Source organism: Dermacentor andersoni, chromosome 8, assembly GCF_023375885.2.
Source record: "Dermacentor andersoni chromosome 8, qqDerAnde1_hic_scaffold, whole genome shotgun sequence".
NCBI classification, from domain to species: domain Eukaryota; kingdom Metazoa; phylum Arthropoda; class Arachnida; order Ixodida; family Ixodidae; genus Dermacentor; species Dermacentor andersoni.
The window spans coordinates 75,713,909-75,723,887 of NC_092821.1; the positions used below are offsets into that span (position 1 = coordinate 75,713,909).

Here is a 9,979-nt window from a genome sequence, read left to right on the forward strand (position 1 = left end):
GAGGCACTGGAAGTGGTAAGGGAATACATCTACTTAGGGCAGGTAGTGACCACGGATCCGGATCGTGAGACTGAAATAACCAGAAGAATAAGAATGGGCTGGGGTGCGTTTGGCAGGCATTCTCAAATCATGAACAGCAGGTTGCCACTATCCCTCAAGAGGAAAGTGTATAACAGCTGTGTCTTACCAGTACTCACCTACGGGGCAGAAACCTGGAGGCTTACGAAAAGGGTTCTGCTGAAATTGAGGACGACGCAACGAGCTATGGAAAGAAGAATGATAGGTGTAACGTTGAGGGATAAGAAAAGAGCAGATTGGGTGAGGGAACAAACGCGGGTAAATGACATCTTAGTTGAAATCAAGAAAAAGAAATGGACATGGGCCGGACATGTAATGAGGAGGGAAGATAACCGATGGTCATTAAGGGTTACAGACTGGATTCCAAGGGAAGGGAAGCGTAGCAGGGGGCGGCAGAAAGTTAGGTGGGCGGATGACATTAAGACGTTTGCAGGGACAACATGGCCACAATTAGTACATGACTGGGGTAGTTGGAGAAGTATGGGAGAGGCCTTTGCCCGACAGTGGGCGTAATTAGGCTGATGATGATGATGGTGAAACTTGTAAAGAGTCGCTTACTAACTAAATTAACACGCGTGGCTTCAAGCGTGAACAGACAAACACATCTCACTCGATGAGCGCAGACACTCGGTGTCAAACGCTGGTGCGAGGAAGAGTTACAGCAGCAGCGAGCAAATCGAACTTCGTACTGCCTCTCGCTTCAACGCGAACTTACGGAGTGAACACAAAGTACACGAAGCTATCAGTCCTAGGCGCACATAGTCTATACTGATAGCAGATCACTTTCAAGATATATATAGGCCCGCGCGGCCGCAGTCAGCCGCATCATACGCAGTAGCCGCCGGAGTATGACGCCCCTTCCCCCCCCCCCCCCCACACTTGATGCCTTTTTAAGGTGAAAGACGGCGCGATTCCTCCTCGCCTTCTTCTATTGAGCGCGCGGGATCAAGCCGACATCCTCGGCTCACCCTCGTACACTTTTACTCCACTCCACCTACAACATATTGCGCATGGCCTCGGTGTTGTCACACTTGGATATTATGTGGAACATCGCGGCAATGCCACCGCTGACGGCGACGAGAACGGCGGAAATGCGCCTAGAGTAGCCATATAATTTCTATTGAACTGAAGCAGCATTTTCATCTAGGACAAAAAAAATCATTTTCTTCCTTTCAAAATAATTTCGAACTAAGCCAATAGACTTGTCAAAACGTTTCTGCAAATTATCCAGTGCTGTTGAATGGCACCTGCGTGGCTTTTAGCAGATTAGTGGAGATCAGAAGCATACAGTGGAGTTCATATAACATTTTATTGCGTTAGCAACAGTATGGCCACTTCTGCCACAGTTGTGGATCGTCATGATGTGGCCCCCATTCATCATAACTTGATGGTTTTGGGCACCTATAATAAAGACAAAAAAAACGTGGCTATAAGTTTGTGGGTCACCGCGAGATTAGGGATTTTTTTTAATTCCTTGTACCTGCAGATGCCAAGCGCGACAGTCTTTATTGCGGGCGACTTTAGATAGAGTCGTGGATTTGGAGGGATCGGGGTGATATGGGAGGATAGTGTCCATGAAGCAAGAAGACTCAAGGCCGTAAAGAAGGACGAACGGGGCGAATCCTGTGGTAGACTGAGTGGCGCTGTTGTAAGCGTAGGTAACAAATTTTAGTGTCTGGTCTAAATTGGTCTGGACAGCGAAAACGTAGTACATAGCGAGCAGTGGCGTAGCCAGAAATTTCGTTCTTGACGGGGCTCCCGTTGCAGCTTGGCCTCCTCCTTAGGAGTTTGCCGAGGGATCAAATACGTCAATAACAACTGCATTGTTATTGCGAAAGATGCCGCAAATGAATTCTTGAACGCTGTGCACTGTCAAGACAAGTAAAATACGTATTTTTTCATAAAAAGAATACACTCGATAGTATGTCCCAAAAGTTGTGTCTGAAATAACTGATATCAATTCTTTCATGTTTTGTCTATTTAGTAGCTAAAGAACATATCACATGAACTTTAGAACTATATCAGCTCGAAACCGGCTAAGCAGTGCATGCCGCTGATATGAAAAATGTAAAGGCCATGAAATTAACAATTTGAGGACAAATAGTTTGATGAAACTCTGTCAGTCAAGAACCTTGTTTACATTTTTGTACATAAACCACAGCCAGGGAAAAATCTCAATGACTCTGTCATTTGTTCCATTATATTGCTCAGGAGCAGCTATCATCGGTCGTGTACTGTGAGCAAATGCACCGAAACTATCGTCGCAGCAGACAAACACATTCTCAGTCGATGAGCGCAGACACTCGGTGTCAAACGCTGGTGCGAGGAAGAGTAACAGCAGCAACGAGCAAATCGAACTTCGTACTGCGTCTCGCTTCAACGCGAACTTACGGACTGAACACAAAGTACACGAAGCTGTCCGTCCGCATAAAAAGGAGGAGTTCTGCAAAATATACGAGGGCGAGTCAAATGAAAGTGAGCCGATTCAGATATATGGCAAACCGGGTACATTATATAAAATAGTCTCGATGAGCATTTAGACATTTGTCCCACTGGCTAACGAGTCGCGTGATTCCTGTCTCATAAAACTCCTTGGGTTGCTGCTTCAAAAAATCTGTAACGTCTCGTTATCGTCCGACACGAATCTGGCTCCCTTGAGCTGTTTTTTCAATTACAACAAAATGAGGAAGTCGCAAGGCGACCGATCTGGACTGTATGGTGGATGTTGCAGCGTTTCCTACTTAGACTTTGCCAGTTTTGTACTAACCACACAAGCGATGTGGGCGCGAGCATTGTCGTGGAGCAAGATGACACCATTCGTCATTTTTCCGCGTTGTTTGCTCTCGACGGCGATATGCAGCCGATCCAGCGTTTCAGAACAACGGAAACGATTGATCGTCTCTCCAGATTTAGCAAATTCTATCAGTAATGGCCTCTGACGATCGAAAAAAAAAAAGTCACCTACACCTTTCGGATGGAAATGACGGCCTTAATATTGCTCTCTTTGGGGATGGTGAATTCGAATGTTTCCACTGTAAGCTTTGCCTTCGTGTTTCAGGTTGTAGTGGTAGCACCATGATTTGTTCCCGGTCCCAATTGCAGACAAGAAGTCGTCACCCTCATTGTGATACCGGATTAGATGATCGAGTCAAGGCAGCGCCGAACTTCGTCTTCTGGCTATGAGTAAAAAACTTGGGCATCCATAGTGCACACAACAGCCGGTAACCAAAATGTTACTGAATTATGGCGCCAACCGAACCATGACTGATTTTCACACGCTCTGCCAGTTCATCGATGCTTATCCTCCGTTATTGTCTAATCAGCTTATCAACCTTTGCAATTGTGTTGCGGGTGATTGCACGGTGGCTTTGGCCGGGTCTCGGATCGTCTTTGCAACTTTCACGTCCTTCTTTGAACCATTTGCTCCAACGCTTCACAGTGGCCAACGAAATGCAATGTTCAACGAGCATGGCGGCCATATGGCGACTTATCTCTTTTTTTTTTAGAAAACACCTTCAGCTGTCGAAAACCTCACCACAGCAAGCTATTCAACTTTTGGAGTGTCCATGATATCATGCAACTATGTTCAACCTAGTGTGTGAGAGCATTAAGGAACCTCTATCTAGCCTCACACCTGCGTGTCACTTTTCTAAATGAGAGATGCCTGTGTGCTACGCGCATGCTTCGCAGATAATGAACAGAAGCATCATTGCGCAGAGTTGGTTGGCTCAGTTTCATTTGACTCGCCCTCGTGCATTCGAAATGCGATGATACAATGAAATATAGAAATGCGAAGATACAGCTTGATAAAGGGCAAAAAATTGTGAAAGGAAAGAAAGGTCACCGCACGTATAGACAAAACCTCGCAATAAAATATTTAAATATACGTATATGTCTCCAATAAATTGACGCATCTAACAAAAACTCACGGTATATAATGTGCCAAAGAAGACAAAGAAACATGTTGCGCAATCACAGATTCACAGATAACAATCCTAATATCCACCCCTCCTCCCTCCAGGCCCTCCGATGTATCGTGTGTGATCGCGTGCGACGGAAGGCGGCTCGCTTCTTCCCGACTTTTCTCCCTTGCGCACACAAGACTGAGCCATCATCGCTGGCTCACCCATGCCACCCCTTCCACATCCTTTCACTCGCACATACAGCATGCGGCGGCCGGTGCCGATGTTATCACCCTTAATTAGATTTTATACTGAACATAAGGGCGACGCCGACGGCAGGAATGCGCCTGGAGTGTCCATCTAATCGCTATCTCAATAATAGAGTTTTAGAATAGGGGCCCCAAACCTTTTGGGGCCCCAAAGAAATAGCGTCGAAGCCACGGCTCATGCGCTAGACGCAAACTGTTTTTGGGTTTTGCGTTGGGAACGCTATTTCACCGATTAAGCGGGAGCCCCAATAGCGGCCCCCAAAGCTTTGCGCCAGCAAACATGGCGGCACCCATCGAAGCGACGGCTCTAACCTAGCACGAAACTGGGTTCGATTCATAGTTACGCGTGAAGTTCGCAAGCTAGAAGAAGTGACTGCGGTTATCGCTTTCTCTCAACTAGAGTGTGCTATGAAGATTGATTTATTAGACGCCGCTGATTCCGAATTCGATGGTGGATTTTATGGCTCGTAGGCCTAACATGGCTAAGCTTGGCTGGTGAAGGTACGTAAAGTTGGTTTGCTCAAAACTAAGCGCAACTAATTCTTTGCTACTTACACATTAGCATCTAAATTGTAATTAAACGCGAAAAAACTGAAGTCAAAATTACTATTCCCACCATAAAATGGCGTACTTTGTTTAGTTATTTCTAATAGCTTTTCTTTGACGCCGTAGTGGCGCTGTCAGCGCAAGACGCTATCCGCAAACACAAAGCCCTGTTATAAAACTCTTCACTCCTGTGTGCTCCAACGCTAACACCCGCAAAGCTCTTTGGGGCTCCAAACTATTGGGGCCCGTATTCTAAAACTCTCTAATATAATAAGAATATCCAGCAACTGAAGCGTCCCATGGCCCATTACTTTCCGCAAAAGAAGTAACAAAATCGAACCTTTACCATGCGACAATTCGCTGCGCCGCAACAATGTCTTTTTTATTCTTTTGTGCATGGGGCGGGGGCATCGAAATAGACAGAAAGAAACGCAAGGGAATGCATGCTGGACACAACCGAATGCCAGCTTTGGGCACCTACTGTGGCTACCGAAGGAATATCGAAGAAAACGTGAGACACTTGGCCCACAGAGAACCATACGCATAGTACACGGTATCCTATACGGGCGAGACAAGACTTTCCGGAGAGGTAGCGCTCAAGCCAACGCGTTGCAATACGTCGAGACTCCACAGTGATGGTGGCAAGCGACCATTGTTTACTTTACTCGTCTGCTATTCAGAAAGCATCCAAAACTCTGCCAGGAGAAAATCCACTCGGCCAGAGAAACACGAGAAAAACGCGTGCGCTCTGGCTGGCTCTGGCACCCCATGGGTAGCGAGAACAAGAAAATTGAAGAGGATCAATGTGTCCTCGCGAATAGAAGTCACAGTATAAAAATAAATAAAATTTACTTTTCTTCGCTGGCTTTAATGTCTTGACATGGATGCTTTTGCGCAAATGAAATCTTGATATTCTATTCTGTGACATGACGGCCCAAGTGAACTACTACAACGCTTCATCTCATCGGACCTCGCTGCGTGCTTTGTCAACTTGTCTGACAGTGTGTTGATTTCGCTTGTGTCAGTGTATGGTCCGATGTACGACTTTAGAAAGGTGAATGCACCTTTGGCATCAAATGTTTATAACATAAACCCACAAAGTTCTGGAATTGAAAATCTAAAGCACGACTTTAGAAATGCCGATGCACATTTCGCATCAGAATTTTAGGAGAACTTTATAACCCTAAAGTTTTGGAATTGAAAACCATTCCGTCTGTACATTCCGCGGCCTCCGCGAGATGCCGCGACGACTCCGCTCTCTATGAAAACGCCCTTGAAACTTTGTGCTCGGATGGGGCACATTGCGTCATGCGACTCCCGGTGCATGGTTGTTGCTGCGAAATCCAGCCCGATTTCGCAATGTACGCTCTGAGTTGTTTTTTCGAGCAAGAAGATGACATTGTAGACAAAATCCAGAACGATTTCCGGCGCCGGCGGTTGTTTTGGTCGGCGGTGCATGGACAGCGTGAAAAAATTTTGGGGGCGGGGGGGGGGCAGTCTGAGGCCCCATAAGCCCCCCCCCCCCCTTGGCTACGCCCCTGATAGCGAGCACTTCGCTTAGTGTGCGAATGAAGCACCCAATCATTGCGTTCGATTGGGGATGATATGCGCTGGTAGTGCAATGGACATCGCTACATTCACGCAGAAGGGCTTGGCGCACCGTGCCGAAGAACGAGGTTATGGAAGATGAACAAGGCGACTTCACGTGATCTGTTGAACGGATGTGCTGAAGTTTCGGCGTAGCGCGTAGGGTGGTCCACAGCGACGATTATCCAGTAGTTGCCATTTGAAGTATTTGGTAGGGATCCGTAAAAACAGGTTCCGATGTGGTCGAAAAGCCGGGTGGGACAGGGCAGGTGTTGAAGTAGCCCAGTTGTCGTGTAAGATGAGCTCTTGCGGCATCGGCACTTCGAGTGCGAGCGGGCGTACTGCAGAGCGAAGTGGTCCATTCCACACTACTGGTAGCGAAGCTGCAGTCATGCGTAGGACTTTAATACTCGGGCACGGGCGCATTGCTGGTGCGCATGAAAGGAGGCACAGATGTCAGAACGTAGATGACGAGGAGTCACCAGCAAGCACTTATGGTCATCAGATAATTGCGATGGTACAGATGCCCATCGCGAATGGTAAAGTGATGAGCAGTGCGTCGAAGCGCGCTGTTTGTTGTAGCAGCGGCTGCTCAGACAGGAACTTTAGAAACGAGGCTGTACAAGGACCCTGGCGTTGCTTGGATGGTATGTCGGCATATGTAGAGGGCGACGAATTGTAGCAGGGGGAAGATGCAGCTCCAGCCTAATGGGTGAGTACAGAGAGGGACATGACGTCGGCATCTGCTTGTTTAAGGCCGGACCTGTAGACGACACGAATATCATAGTCTTGAAGACCTAATGCGCAACGAGCTAGGCGACCGGATGGATCTTCGAGATGGCGGCCCAGCACAAGGCATGGTGATCAGTCACGACGTTGGCCCTAGATATAAGGTCGAAATGTTGGGATCGCCCAAACGGTGGCTAGATATTCTACATAAAAGAAAAGTTGGCTTCCCCTTTGCGGAAGGCATGGCTGGCGTAAGAGACCACGTACTCGTCGAAGCGAGACTTCCGGCGGACAAGAATAGCGCTGAGGCCAACGTCAGTCGCGTCCATGTGAATTTGTATAGGAGCGTCACGGTCAAACTTGTGCAGAATAGGAGGGAATGTCAAGAGATGGCATAAATTGGCGAATGGATTGTTGCAAGCGGGAGACCAAGACGAGATGTTTCGGTTGTAGGCGAGAAGCTGTGTGAAGGGGGCGATGATGGACGCAATGTTCCAGATGAATCGGCGAAAATACGAACACAGGCCGGAAAAACTGCGAAGTTCTTTCACTGTAGTAGGCCTGGGAATGTCGGCGACGGCTCGAAGCTTTGCAGGGTCTGAAGAACACGAACACGAGCTGGAAATCAACTGATGGATTGAAGACATCTGAAGATGACGATGCAGCTGCGGTAAGTAGCTAAGTAATGCTGGTGACAGGAAGGTTGGTCATATCATTGGACAATTTATGAGGATAAATGGAATTTATCAGACAGACAGACATTTACCACAGAACAAATCGGTTGATGATCGGAACCGATTAGTAACACAAATGGCTCCAAAAAGTTTTGAATTGCAGTAACATCAAAAAGAAGGAGGAAGTTTTGAGAGAGGCGAAGGGCATTGGACGGTGAAAACATAGCGGTAGAGTAAGAAGCAGTGTCGTAAGAGGAAGGCACGACAGCAGAAGAGAAAGTAGGTATGTCAGCGGCGACGGCCCCTCTGGTGTAATGAGAGAAACACGGCTCAGCTAGGGCATCAGGCATTGGTGATAACGTAAGTTCGACCCGCGCAATGTCAACAGCGGCACTATGTGCGGAAAGGAAATTCCAGCCCAGAATGACGTCCTGTGAGCATACTGAAAAAGCGACAAATTCGACGACATACAAAACATCCTGAATAGCAAGCCGAGCCGTGCATTAAACAACGCTAGACGTGATGTGCAGTTGCCGTCCGCAGAGAGGCATCAGAAAGCGGAGTTGTAACGTTTCTCAACTGGCGATATAGTTCACCAGTGAGCACAGAGACAACAGCTCTGGTATGAACAAGCACTTGCACATCGACAACCTCAATATCCACGTTCGCTCACATTAGCAGGAAAAAAAGACGGAGGCTTTGCAGTTTTCAACGCGAGCGCAGTTCTTGCCTTCGCAACAGCGACGGTCAGTTTTCCTTTTGGACAGTCTGGGGCGATGAAGTATAGGGGGAAGGTGAGCGGCGACATGGGGATAGCGACCGTCGTGTGCCGAAGTCGCGTCGGCGCGATGAGATGGATTAGGGTGTGGACGAGAAGAAACCGGGTGTGGTGGAGGCTGAGGAGGAGCGTAGGCTCGACTTCAGTCACTGACGCCCATGCGGAAGTCACGGCGTCAACAAAAGCGGGCTATATGGCCAGGAACGTGGCAGTAATAGCACATTGGTGTGTTGTCCGCAGTGCGCCAAGGGTTGGCAGGTTGGGACGCATTGGGTTGGGACGCAGAAAAGGGAGATGCATCGGATGTACAGGTGGCCGTGCCATGCAGAAGGTGCTTGGTTGTTTCCTGGGATCCATGTTGAACGAAGGTCGAGGCCTGGCTTCGATGTCAGCATAGGTTACATGTGAGGAGACAGGCGGGTGCTGTTGAGTATTAGGCATTGAGCAATAGGCAGCGCCTCGGATACTTGCTGTTGGATGACCGGTTGCGCAGGGGTGAGCGATTGCGTAGGCTCTGGAATGCAAGGCTCAAGGGACAAGTGTCGTGCAAGTTGCTCGCGAAGAAAATGCTGTGTTTGCTGAAGAATGAAGTGTGGTCACCAGAAAAGTCACCAATGGCGAGAGGCGAAATGCCTGCCGTGTCAAAGTTAGGGTGCTGTGTGAAAATGCGCTGTTTCTGCAGCTTGTTGTAACCTTGGCAGAGTTGAATCACGTGGGGGACCACTTAGGAGTTTTTTACAACGCGCATGTAGAAGGTGTCGTCTGATTCCTTTCATTACGTGCCGGAATTTTCAGCTTCAGACATGGAGGAGTTGATGTGGCGGCAGAAGTCTTCGACACCTTCAATGTAAGCTGTGATGTTTTCGCTAGATCCGCGATAACGCAAGCGTTGTTCTGCGCGGAGCTTGCGCATAGAGGTTCTGCCCCCTACTTCCGCAAAGATGCCAGCAGTTGGCAACCTCAGCTTCGTGTTTACGAAACTATAGATGGGTTACATTGCCGAAGTAAAAGAAGTCTGATTTGGCGGCGTCATCTCATTTGTTGTGTGCACTCACTCGTTCGTAGTAGGACAGCCAGTCCTACACGTCGTGTGGTCTTCGGTGCGGCTGAATATACCATCGTCTCGCGCCCTTCGAAAGCCCGCACAGACGACTGCCGGAGATGACGTAGCATCTTGAAGTGCCACTTCGTCAGGCATAGCCGAGGCTGCAGGTAGAATCCGGGTACGCAGTTCTAGGATGAAGAGTGAAAATAGCGGCCCCATCAAATTCAAGCACACGTTCCGGTCAAGCGATGATTTATCACAATGATCAAGCGGCACGACAGGGGTCCGGTCCTTGTTCCTATTGCATAATGAAATGGCGCAACCAACTGTTGGGTATCGGCCATGAATCGGGTGTTAAAAAAACATATATT

General features: G+C 48.2%; 1 long non-coding RNA gene across 1 annotated transcript; it reads right to left on the bottom strand.

The window, feature by feature from the left end:
* Nucleotides 1-1,368: 1,368 nt before the first annotated feature.
* On the bottom strand, nt 1,369-9,779 carry LOC129386786 (uncharacterized). Its single transcript, XR_008614081.1, has 2 exons — nt 9,619-9,779; nt 1,369-1,479 (listed from the first exon to the last, which is right to left on the bottom strand). It is a non-coding gene; the product is annotated as an uncharacterized lncRNA (long non-coding RNA).
* Between the last annotated feature and the right edge of the window lie 200 nt (nt 9,780-9,979).